Here is a 12,435-nt window from a genome sequence, read left to right as displayed (position 1 = left end):
TCTAAGGGATACTACAGGAAGCGTAGCGACTAATATTGTGTCAGGTGAAGTTTGCGTTTATGTCCTAAACTCGGTCTATAGTGAACATGTGCCCCTTCAGACCCCTCTTGAAGCAGTGGCTGTCAAAATGAGGACGACACAGGAAATAACTGTCCGCAATGTACATCTTCCTCCAGATAGTGCAGTAACCCTGAATGTATTAGCTGCCCTGATTGACCAACTCCCAAAACCTTTCCTACTTTTGGGAGATTTTAACGCCCGTAACCCCTTGTGGGGTGGCACCGAGCTTACTGGCCGAGGTAGAAATGTCGAAACTTTACTGTATCAGTTCGACCTCTGTCTCCTAAATACTGGGGCCGCCACACATTTCAGGGTGGCTCATGGTAGTTACTCGGCCATTGATTTATCAATTTGCAGCCCAGGACTTATCCCATCTATCCACTGGAGAGCACATGACTACCTGCGTGGTAGTGACCACTTCCCTATCTTCCTGTCACTAACCCGCGTCAGGCTCACGGACGCCTGCCCAGATGGGCTATAAACAAGGTGGACTAGGAAACTTCCACCTCTACTTCCTCCGTTGAATCTCCCCCACACGGTAACGCGGATGTGATTGTTGAGCAGGTGGCTAAAATAATGGTTTCTGCGGCAGCGATCCCACACTCTTCAGGTGCCCCCAGCGGAAGGCAGTCCCTTGGTAGTCACCGGAAGTCGGCGAAGCAATTAAGGAGCGTCGGCGAGCTCTACAGCGACACCCTTCCCTGGAGCACCTCGTAGCCTTTAAATGGCTATGTGCCCACTTTCACCAACTTATCAAACGACGGAAGCAGGAGTGTTGGGAGAGATAGGTCTCGACCATTGGGTGTCACACGTCACAAACGCGATTTCCGTGCACTTTGCTCGAGCTTCTGCGTCGGAGAACTATCCCCCAGCCTACTGCACCCTCAAATGGCGGATGGAAAGGAAAGTCCTCTCGTTCACTACACGCCACAGTGAACTCTATAACGCCCCATTTACAGAGGGGAGCTCCTGAGCGCACTTGCACATTGCCCCGACACAGCTCCTGGGCCAGATCGGATCCACAGTCAGACGATTAAACATGTCTGACTACAAGCGACATCTCGTCATTTATAACCAGATCTGGTGTGATGGCGCCTATCCATTGCAATGGCGGGAGAGCACCATCATTCCGGTGCTCAAACGCGGAAAAACCGCTTGATATGGATAGCTATCGGCCCGTCAGCCTCACCAATGTTCTTTGTAAGCTGCTAAAATGTATGGTGTGTCGGAGGTTGGGTTGGGTCCTGGAGTCACGCGGCCTACTGTCTCCATATCAGGGCAGCTTCCACCAGGGTCGCTCTACCACTGATAATCTTGAGTCCCATCCAAACAGCCTTTTCCAGAGGCCAGCACCTGATTGCCGTCGTTTCTACTTACGTAAAACATACGACACGACATCATATTCTCGCCACATTGTATGAATCTGGTCTCAGCGGCCTGCTCCCGATTTTTATCCAAAACTTCCTGTCGCTCTGTACTTCCCATGTCCAAGTTGCAAGTTGGTGACTTCCATAGTTCCATCCATACCCAGGAGAATGGAGTCCCGCCGGTCTCTGTATTGAGTCTGTCTCTATTCTTAGTGCTCATTAACGGTCTGGAAGCAGCTGTCATACCCTCTGTCTCACCTTCTCTGCAAGCAGACAGTTTCAGCATTTCGTACTGCTGCTCAGTACTGTTGTTGCTGAGCAGCGCCTCCAGGGAGCCATTCACAAGACGCAGCCATGGGCTCCAGCCCATGGCTTCCAGTATTCCGCTGCAAAGTCGTGTATCATGCACTTCTGTCGGCGTCGTACTGTTCATCCAGAACCTGCACTTTACTTACGATGATCCACTCACTGTAGTGGAGACAAGTCAGTTTCTAGGACTGGTTTTCGACGTTCTATTGACTTGGCTCCCTCATCTTCAACTTAAGCAGACGTTCTGGCAGCACCTCAATGCCCTCCGTTCCCTGAGCAACATCAATTGGGATGCAGATCGCTCCACACTGCTGCAGCTCTACAGAGCCCTTGGTCGATCCCAACTTGACTATGAGAATGTTATTTATGGTTTGGCGGAGCCCTGAGCTTTGCGTTTGCTCCACCCATTGCACAATTGCGGAGTTAGACTACCGTCAGGATCTTTTGGATGAGTCCGGTGACAAGTATGCTGATGGAGGCTGGAGTCCCTCCATTGAAGATCAGATATGCACAACTGCTCGCCAGTTACGTTGCACACATTCACAGCTCTCCTAAATATCCAAGTTACATTTTCTTTTTAGTTAACATTGTATCTTTAACATCATTGTGCTCACTAAGCCACTTTCTTTGATGACACACAGTACAATGCTGCGATAATGAAAGTAAAGCCTACTACTGTTGCCAAAGCATTATTGGAATGAGAGGACCAGGAATTGGATCCATCAGAGTTTAATTCAATAAAATTCTTCAGTATGTGTGACTGTGTTATCCATTAAACCACACATTTTGCAAAAGAGGAACATTTTGTGTGTTGTTTTTTTTTTCCTTTTCTTTTTTCCTCCTCATCTCCTCCTACACCATTGGACCAATTTCAACCAAACATTATATATGCACCTCACTCTCATGTGACAATTGCTATATCGCTCCTTCCATCTTCATCAAAAAAATTTGAAAAACTGATAAAAATTAGACTCATAAGCTACCTGGACACCTTCAATCTTCTAAATTGTAATCAACATAGTTTTTGTACAGGTCACAGCACAGAAACAGCTATACAGGCCTATATGGAAGAAATTACTAGAAATTTAGACAATAACAAATGTGTGGTAGCAATCAATCTAGATCTTTCCAAGGCCTTCAATACAGTAGATCGTCAAATTCTCCTTGACAAACTGGAGGCAATAGGCATCAGAGGAATTGGAAGGAAATGGTTTGAATCTTATCTCAAAGATAGAACTCAGGTTGTGGAACTCACCTCATCTCAGAATACGCAAAAATAAAGTGGGTATGTGATGCTAAGAAAGTAGCAGTAGGTGTCCCTCAGGGTAGTGTTCTTGGCCCCCTATCATTCCTAATCTGTATAAATGATACTGAAAGCCCCAACAGATCATCAAAAATTGTGTTATTTGCAGACAATAAAAGCTTAATTATAAGTGATGACAGCAAATCCTTATTCACTACAGCTGGAAAGGTTCTGAAGACTGTGCAACAATGGTTTTACACTAAAAAGTTCACATGCAATTTAACTAAAACAAATTACATACAGTACAGTAACGTAAATGAAAAGGATGATCACCATTTATCATTGAGTGACCATGAAATAGAGAAAGTCTGGTCTACAAAATTTTTGGGCATGTACATGATCAGCACTTGAGCTGGAAAGACCATGTCACATACATATCCAAAAAATTCAGCATGTTTTGCACTGCGAATAATTTCTAGAGTTTGCAGTGCAGTGTGTACAAGATTAGTGTATACTGCTTATTTCAATTCTATTGTATCCTATGGAATAACCTTATGCAGTGTAACTAAATGTTGTTTGATAGAGGTTTTTATATTACAGAAAAGGGCCATTACAATTATTACACACAGCTCTCCACAAACACACTGCAACCCCTTGTTCATACAGCTAAACCTACTTGCAGTACCATCTTTCCACATATTATTAAGCATACTGCATTAAAACACACTTGATTAGTTTACATGTAAATACAGATCTTCATGACTACAATACATATATCTGTAAGAATTTGCATGTAGAAAGAACAAGGAAAACAAAAACTCAAAACATGTGAGCCACTATGGAATAAAGCTTTATGATGCTATGCCACACTGCATCAGGGGAACAGAAGGTGATGGAAAATTTAAGTCACAATTAAAAAAGTTTATGATAAATAAATGTTTTTATAGCATAGAGGATTATTTTGAATCCTTAAATCACTAACTGATAGTTGTATTGTCAATATCATGTTGTTCTCATTGTCAGTTCTACATCTCATTTATACTCTTTTAACTCTAAATTATGTGTAATATGTGTTTTCTGAAATTTACTAAATATATATAAATCCATCACATCTGGTACATGTTAAGAGCATGTAAAAGAACAACCGATTGATTCTATGTTTTAATTTTCAACATAATGTTAATTTTGTGTGTTTGATAGAAATTTGTAGTATTGTACTGTGCATATTCTGGACAGTATTACGACAATTCCTATATCATGTAAATGATGTAAAGGATGATAATAAATGAAATGAAATGGGGATAAGAACCACCTGCCCATCAAATGGGTTGGGGCGAAAAAGAAGTGTAGCCCGCAATGTGCGATTTCACAGACTTCATTCACCTAGTATTTGATAACGAGAACTTACCAACTTGCAACAAGCTTTACACACAATTTCAAACCAATACGAATTTTTTTCTCGCTGACAAATGATGAAAGGAAAAATTTTCATCACTTACTACTTCGCTGCTATTCATGCACTAAAAGTACCACGTGGGGACATGATTTAATAATTTATTACTTCTTTACTACTAATCTTATTTCTGAGACATTTTACAGTCACACATATACCACAGAATGTAAGTGCAAATTTATATCTTTGTATGAAACTTAATTAAGGGAATGCGATGTCTTAAACATAACGCTCGAGGCCAGACTTTGTGTGGCACAGGCGTGGACGCACAGCTATAAATATGTAAATATCTGGGCAACGCCAGTTTTTAGTTATGTGAAATGATAAAACTGCTGGTGTTTCACCTCCATCAGGTTCACTAAAAGAACAACTTTACTGATCTGGCAGCAAGCACTCCTATTTGATTATTAATCAGTCAAACTTTTTTCCAAATGAGTTTCCAGTCAAATTGATTTTGAGCCTGGATAAAATGTAACAGTTTTTACTTATTGACAAAAACACTCTTACTCATGTGTATTAGATTGTCTTTCCATTTGTAATGTGTTGGTATTATCAATGTGAAAGACTATTGGGGCAACACACTTGGCCTATGGGAACCACTCTCAGTGCTACATTTTCATATGCAGAGCGCCAGCATGAAACTTGGCTTTCATGGGGCTGTTTCTGAGATTTCATCACAGTTTCAATATGAGAAGTTAGTATCATTGCATATATAGGGTATTTGCTTATAGTTCTTATATATGTTGACTGTACACTGGTACTTATAATATACAGTTTATAATCACACAATGAAGTATTTTGCATAATCACTCACCATCTCATAACAAATTACTTGTCCTGTATCTGTTGGCATCTTGTACAAAAACAATGAAAAGGATCAATATGACAATACAATGGATTACATTCCAGCAATAAACAGTCACTTACTAAATCCGAAATTTAGCAAACTGGTGTGGAGTCTGAGGCAGAAGGTACAGTTTGTCTTTACTTTGTTTGCATTCTGTAAAGTGTGTGGGACATGTTGTCTGTGAAAAGCCTCTGTAGTGCTGTAAAATCAACATGTTTTACAAAGTGATTTGTGCACCTGGTTTAAACTCATGGATGCCAATAAATCTACCCGATGATCGCTACAATCACTAAAAACTATTTATCATCTGATGATGATGAGTTGCTACGTGACTTGAAACCAATCGTGGTAAAATAAAATGCAAACATATCAGGTTGCCAAATTAAACTTTCCCTATTTAGCACATTATAACATGGAAACTAATTACTGTATGAGTACCAGACTTGGTAGCATTAATGTACAGAGGATGGGGTGCATGATTTCCACATGTCACAGCATCAATGTCCAGTTCCAACTATGGGCACCACGTGCGATCAGTCATAATTACAATTATAATAATTATTATTTATCCATCCTTAGATAATATACATTGTATGGTTGTTGTCAGTGAATGTACAAATTGTGGTATGAAGTCTAAACATTTCCTTAACGTATGCCACTTACATTGTTCAATAAGCATAGGTATTTTGATGTAGAACTAACATACATAAATACAAAGTCCTGCATACATATTATATAAATGAAAAAAAATGATTTATACTGTTTAAATAAATATACTGGGTGTGTTGATATGGAACTAGAAGGCATAAATACATAATACATGAATGGAAAAAAATTATGTCAGGTATAACTTATGCTAGGTGTTCCAAACAATTCTTTGGTTTTCATTTAAGATATTCATCCAAAGTGTAGAAGCAGTGCTCTTGGAAACACAGTTTTATAGATTTTTTAAAAGAGTACATACTGCTAATTTCTTTTATATTCTGTGGCAGCTTATTGTAGATAGTCAGGCCTCAATAATAAAGACTGTTCTGAGCTTTTAGCTTATTTTTTCTATCTAAATGGAGGCAATGTCTCAATCTTGGGTTATGATCATGAATAATGTTTTTCAAACAATGATTGTCAAGATTTTTATGATATACATTACAGTCTGAAAAATATACTCACAAGGAACAGTTGGAATGCCAAGGTTTCTAATAATCCTTTGCAATGAGCCCATTTATTGCATATTGTCATTATTCTTATAGCTCTCTTTTGTAAATTGAAAACTGTTTGTAGATTCTGGGTATTATTTCCCCAAAAGATTATTCCATAGCTAAGTACGGCATGCACATAACCAAAGTAAGCTGACCTTACACAGGTATCACTGCATACTGATGCAGGAACTCTAAGCACATAACATGCAGTGGAGACCCTCTTTGAGATAGTCATGACATATTCAATCCATTTTAGTTGGCTGTCAGTGTGCAGTCCTAGGAATTTGGTGTTAGTTACATTTGTTATTGAAGTGTTGTGTAGTTTTAAATTCATGGACTTGTACTTGTTTAGAATAAACTACATGCTATTTGTTTTCTTAATGTTCAGAGTTACCCTGGTCTCTGTAGACGATTCGCAAACATCTGCTAGTGTTTCACTGGCTTTTTCCAATAGCAGGTCAGGTGTCATACTGGTAATCAGTATATTAATGTCATTAGCAAAACATACTTTTTCTGCATGCTCTCCACATTTTGGAAAATCATTAATATAAATTAAGAACAATATTGGGCCCACCACACTTCATTGTGGGACTCCTATATTAACATACTGTGGGTCAGATAAGTGGTTTACCACATATTTGGATATGCTATGTGAAATTTCTACTCTCAGCACTCTGTTATTTAGGTACAATTGGAACCATTTATTTACCACTCCCCTGATTCCCAGAGACTCCAAATTGTGTAGAATAATATCATGATCAACAGTATCAAATTCCAGTTACATAACTATCCTTGTCTAGTGATTCAAGAACAATTTTTGTTAACTGAGCTATTGCTGTTTCAGTGCTTCTTCCCGGTCTGAAGCCATGCTCTTTATTACAGATATGATTATATTTATTTAAGTAGCTCATAAGTCTATTTTTCATTAAAGACTCCACTATTTTGGCAAATAATGAAAGTAAAGCAATTGGTCTGTAATTTCCTATGTTTTCAGTATTGTTTGTGAAGGGGTATGATTGTAGCTAGTTTCAGGTAGTCTGGGAAGCAGCCAGTCATAAGACTGGTTAATGATGTCAGTTAAAGGGGCTTTATGCTGTCTATGCACTCTCTTAACTCACAGACTGGGACTTCATCCAGTCGTGTTGAGGATTTGATTTTTAGCTGCTTTATGGTACTGCTTACTTCTCTCTCAGAAGGGGGGAGCAGAAGCATTGAATTTTTTTATGTAATTTTGCACTGGAATATCAAATACTTTTGGAAATTTTCTCTGCAGGTCTTTCGCAATACTGGTGAAGTATGAGTTTATGAAGTTAGCCAGCTCTCTTTGATCATTGATTGTATAGACTGATTTCTTGTTTGAGTGCCTCTTTTTTTTTTTTTTTTTTTTTTTTTTTTTTTTTTTTTTTTTCCCAGTCTCACGTTTAACTGAAGTCCAAGCAGCTTTACTTTTGTTACTTGCATTTTTATCTGTTTGTTGTTATCTGACTTTTTAGCTGCCTGAAGTACCTTCCTGTAGATTTTTTGTAGTTTTTGTAATAGCTAAAAAACCTGGGTCACTGTGTGTGTTCTTTATACAGCTGAGTTGTCTGAAGGTTCGGGCAGATTTTGTAATACCACTGGTAATACATTTCATTTTGCTCTGTGGTCCAACAGGAAGTAGGACTTTGGGAAATGATTCTTCAAATTTGAGTTTAAACAATGACATAAAATGACAGAACTTTCTCTTGGCGTCTGTTTGTGTGTTTATATATATATATATATATGTAGTCCCAGGTTTTGCTAGTTAACAGTACACTAAAATTTTCCATGGCTGATTTGGAGTAGGTTGTTTTGTATGCATGTAGGATCATTTAATTGCGCAATTTGACAAAGATAACCTGAAAGTTCCAGATTTTTGAGTACTAATTCAAAGATTTCTGTGCCACTATCAGTGGCTATATGATCAATAGTAGAGGCTGAGTGTGTCGTTATACTTGTTGCACTGCTGACTAGAGATGTCAGTCCAAAGCTACGTAAAATGCTCAGAAAAGCATTAGCAACATTATCTATTTTTGCTGTGTTTATTTTAAGATCTCCACATAGCAGGATGTTACTTTTAGTGTTTGATGCCTGTTCTAGACTCTGTATTAGCTTACACAGAATATGTCAAAATCACCACTAGGAGAAAGATATACACATAATACGGCAAGTTTTTTGGAAACATTTTGAGATGATAGCTCTATTGCTGACACTTCAAAGTGTTTTTCTTCAGCAAGAGAGACAATGACACTTCCTGCCTTACACGGTTCATTCTTGATACAAATACATGACCCTCCCCCTTTAATTGAAACTCTACAATAAGAAGATGCTATTATATATGACGGTAAAGTTACGTAGTCAATTTCACTTTCCTTGCACCAGTGCTCAGTGATGCATGTAACACAGCTATTTAGGGTTTGTAACTCAACTTTAAGGTGCAGCACTTTTTGATACACTAAATGTTTTGGTGGAACACTGTTAGACATTTAACTGTGTTTGTATTGTTGAATTCTTTTTACAAACGCACAGATACCTATGTGAAGTGCTTCACTGCAGTTACCACTATACACTAAAGCATTATTTAAGTTTTAAGCTACTAGAAGTATCAGCTAAATTACATAAATTAATTTGCATAAGACTATTAGCTACTCACCTCAATTCATAGTCTCACACACCTGACCAGTTGGAGTGCACTTCTTGATGTGCCAACACGACGTTGGACAAAAGGAGGATGACATTACTGAAGAAGCTCTTTTACCAAAACAACAATCATGCTGCAGCTACATTTATAGAATATTGCCAGCTGAAAGACTTGCAGAAGGGTCCCTCTTTCTCTAACTGCGATGCGGAGCATGACGAAGTAGTTGAATCAACTAGAGAACTGGGCATCACTCCAGGAAGAAGCCAACAACCTGCTGCACCGCAGGTAGTTGATGAAATCTCTATTGCTATGACAAAGCTGGGTGCAATTCCCGATCATCAGGCGTGCATGGTATGTCATGACAGTTGAACATCCCGTCACTCACTGTATGGAAGGTGATTTGAACTATTCTCAAATTGTATCTGTACAAGACCCACTGCAAGATACCCGACAGCATGTTTACTTTGCTCTCCACTTTCTCACATGGACTGAAGTTTGACGAAGGCTGCCCTGGACCATCCTACACACACGACGCTCATTTTTCTCCGATGGGTGAGGTACACATTCACAATCACTGAGTGTGGGCGTCTTCACCTCCAGTCACTGTGCATGAAGTTCCTCTGTATGGTGAAAGTGTCAGTGTAAGGCGTGGCTTAATTGGCCCATTCTTTTTTGAACATGTTGGCACTAGAGGACCAAGGATGTGCAGTGTGACCAGCCAGTGTTACTGCAATATGCTTTGCCACCATGTCGTGAAAGAGATGTATTGAATTCAACAACTTCCTTGCAAGATGTGTCCCTACTGCAAATTGCTCATGAAGTTCACCTGTTTATCCAAAACACACATTTGGAAACCATCGAATTATCAGCCGACCATTTCCAAATGTTGGCCAGCGATCATCTGATCTCACTCCCAGTGATTTGTGGATGTGGGGCTATCTGAAGGACAGGGTTTACCTGTGGAACATTGCCACATACACTGATCTAAGTGCATCTTATCAAGAGAGGTAGGCAGCATACCTATGGACATGCTTTGTTCTGTTGTGCAGACTGCACTTTCAAACTCTTATGGACACTGGCGGTTGCCATATTGAGCCTCTTTTGTAGCTGTAATAGTACTAGTATGTAATGGTATGATGTACTGTAGCAGCACATTCAAAGAGTTTTAATTGAACTGATTCTGCATTATGTCCTTGACATTAATCTACCAAGTTTGGTCCTCATATGGTAATCAGTTTCCGTGACATAAGCTAGTCCATTGCTGTAAATTGCACACACCCATTCACTCCAATTTTCCCATTCTCACTCATTCATTCAGCCCAACTTCTTGTGTCTCTGTCACTGTGTCCTGTCCCACAGCCAGTGTCACCTTCGTTCTGTCCCACTAATATTGTCTACTCTCGCTGTCGTGCCTCCCTCTTGCTCTCTCTTACTGCTACTATTTCATTCATGTCTTCCATTGCTCATGTCTATTCTCACTGTCACTATCTCTCTTCCTAGTAGTCATTGGCGTAGACTGTAGACTCCATCTCTCATTATAGCTGCCTCTCACCCACTTCCACTATCTCCTCCTCCTCCTCCTCCTCCTCCTCCTCCTCCTCCTCTTTATTCCTGTCCCACTGGCTGACATTGTCTTCAGCACTCTTTTCCTAGCACTGTCAACTATGTTCCACTGCTACTGTGTCCATCTGTGTCTCTAACACTGCCATTGTCTTCTTCACTCTTTCTGTACCACAGTCAGCCTACTATCTCCCAGTACTCATTATTTTCCAGCTCTTTCCCAATATCACTGCTGCCTCCTCTCTCAGCATATAAAAGCATGAATATGTCTGCATGCCAAAATTCTTGGGAAAATTTTTAATGGTGCTAAGGAACGTAGAATGAGACAGCTGATATTACACTTTCCAGTCAATCTTTTAAAAAGGGAGCATATTCACCTTTTTGTGCACCGATAGGAACATTTTTCTGCTGGTTTCCTGCTTTTCCTGCCAGAGCAGGGCAGGTCACTCATATGAACGAAAATTCATGGATCAGCAAAATTTTGAAAGTTTACTTAAATGAAATTGAAATAATGTGAAACTAATTTTATGCATGAGACCAGATTTTACACACACAAAAATTTTGCATTTGCGTAAGTACAACATTGGTTTCCAAGAGCCCTTTAGATGATAGTGGACACACATTACAGGATATGGATCCAAACTACATCACTTTATAAACTGTATTTTCACCTTACATTGGATTTTAAGTATGTATTTCACATGTACAAGTAGGGGAGCTTTGAACCTCTGTACCTTGGAAATGGAAAAAAATCTCAAGGAAATTATGAAGATTGTTCGGGATCGATATCTTAGGACTACATCGTAAAAAGTTCAATCATTTACTGTGCATATCTGCCTTGGAACCTGCGCCTTTGTGTGAAGTGGCTGGTGTATCGACATGGAATTACAGTGGTAAAAAAAAATCCTTGTTTGAGGTTTCCTAAGGAACAACCCATGAAATAATGGGGCCTTCATAAGCCCCTTAAGGCATACCGCAAACAACATCAAATGGGAAAAGAACTAACCAATTTGCTCCAATTGCCTAGTGACACTACAGTGATTCCTCTGTTGGTATACAAATCATTGCTAGCCATAGAGCTATCCAAAAAACTTGACCCTACCTTTCCATCATAACCAGAGCCGTAGCTTTGAGCCCCAGAAGAATCATTTTTTTATGTATGGCATTTTATAACTGTGGAAGTCAGGTATGATATAAATGAGGTATGACACGGTATGGCAGACTTACACTTCATTAGATGAATATATATACACAGGAAAGAGCCACCACATGACTGATCACCATGGTCACTTAGAACGAACTGAAGTCTCTGGTTGAGTCAAAGACACTGCAATCACAGCACGCCATCGATGGATATATCCACAGAGGCTCCTCCCACCCGTCCCCCATCCAGTGCACAGCACTGGAGGGAAGGCATGAGAGTGGGGTCGGTGACAGTGGAAGCGTTAGGTACAGATAGACATGACTGGTCGCACTGCAGCTGGCATTTTCCTGAGAAATGACTGAACCATTTCTCTAAATCACAGTGGGCATGGTATGAGCGCTGAACATGTGGAATCACCGTGATTGAAATGTGAAATGTCTGGTGTATCCACGCGGCATGCCTGGCATGACCGATAACAAGTGGGCAGGGTGTCAGTGGTGAGTATGTTGGCATGTGGAGGCTATGTGTGCCAGGGTGACTCTGATATGATCAAAGTGACAGCATATGTTGAGAGGGCAGCACAGTTGATTTTAGCTG

At 39.8% G+C, this 12,435-nt stretch overlaps 1 protein-coding gene across 1 annotated transcript in view; it reads left to right on the top strand.

The window, feature by feature from the left end:
• The window catches only part of LOC126272457 (NADPH oxidase 5), a 1,112,602-nt gene that overhangs the window by 989,140 nt on the left and 111,027 nt on the right, over positions 1–12,435 (top strand). The gene's annotated exons all lie outside the window — the stretch shown is intronic.

Source organism: Schistocerca gregaria, chromosome 5 (assembly GCF_023897955.1).
Source record: "Schistocerca gregaria isolate iqSchGreg1 chromosome 5, iqSchGreg1.2, whole genome shotgun sequence".
NCBI lineage: Eukaryota > Metazoa > Arthropoda > Insecta > Orthoptera > Acrididae > Schistocerca > Schistocerca gregaria.
The sequence above is the reverse complement of the archived record's forward strand: the minus strand, read 5'-3'. Positions and strand labels throughout refer to the sequence as shown.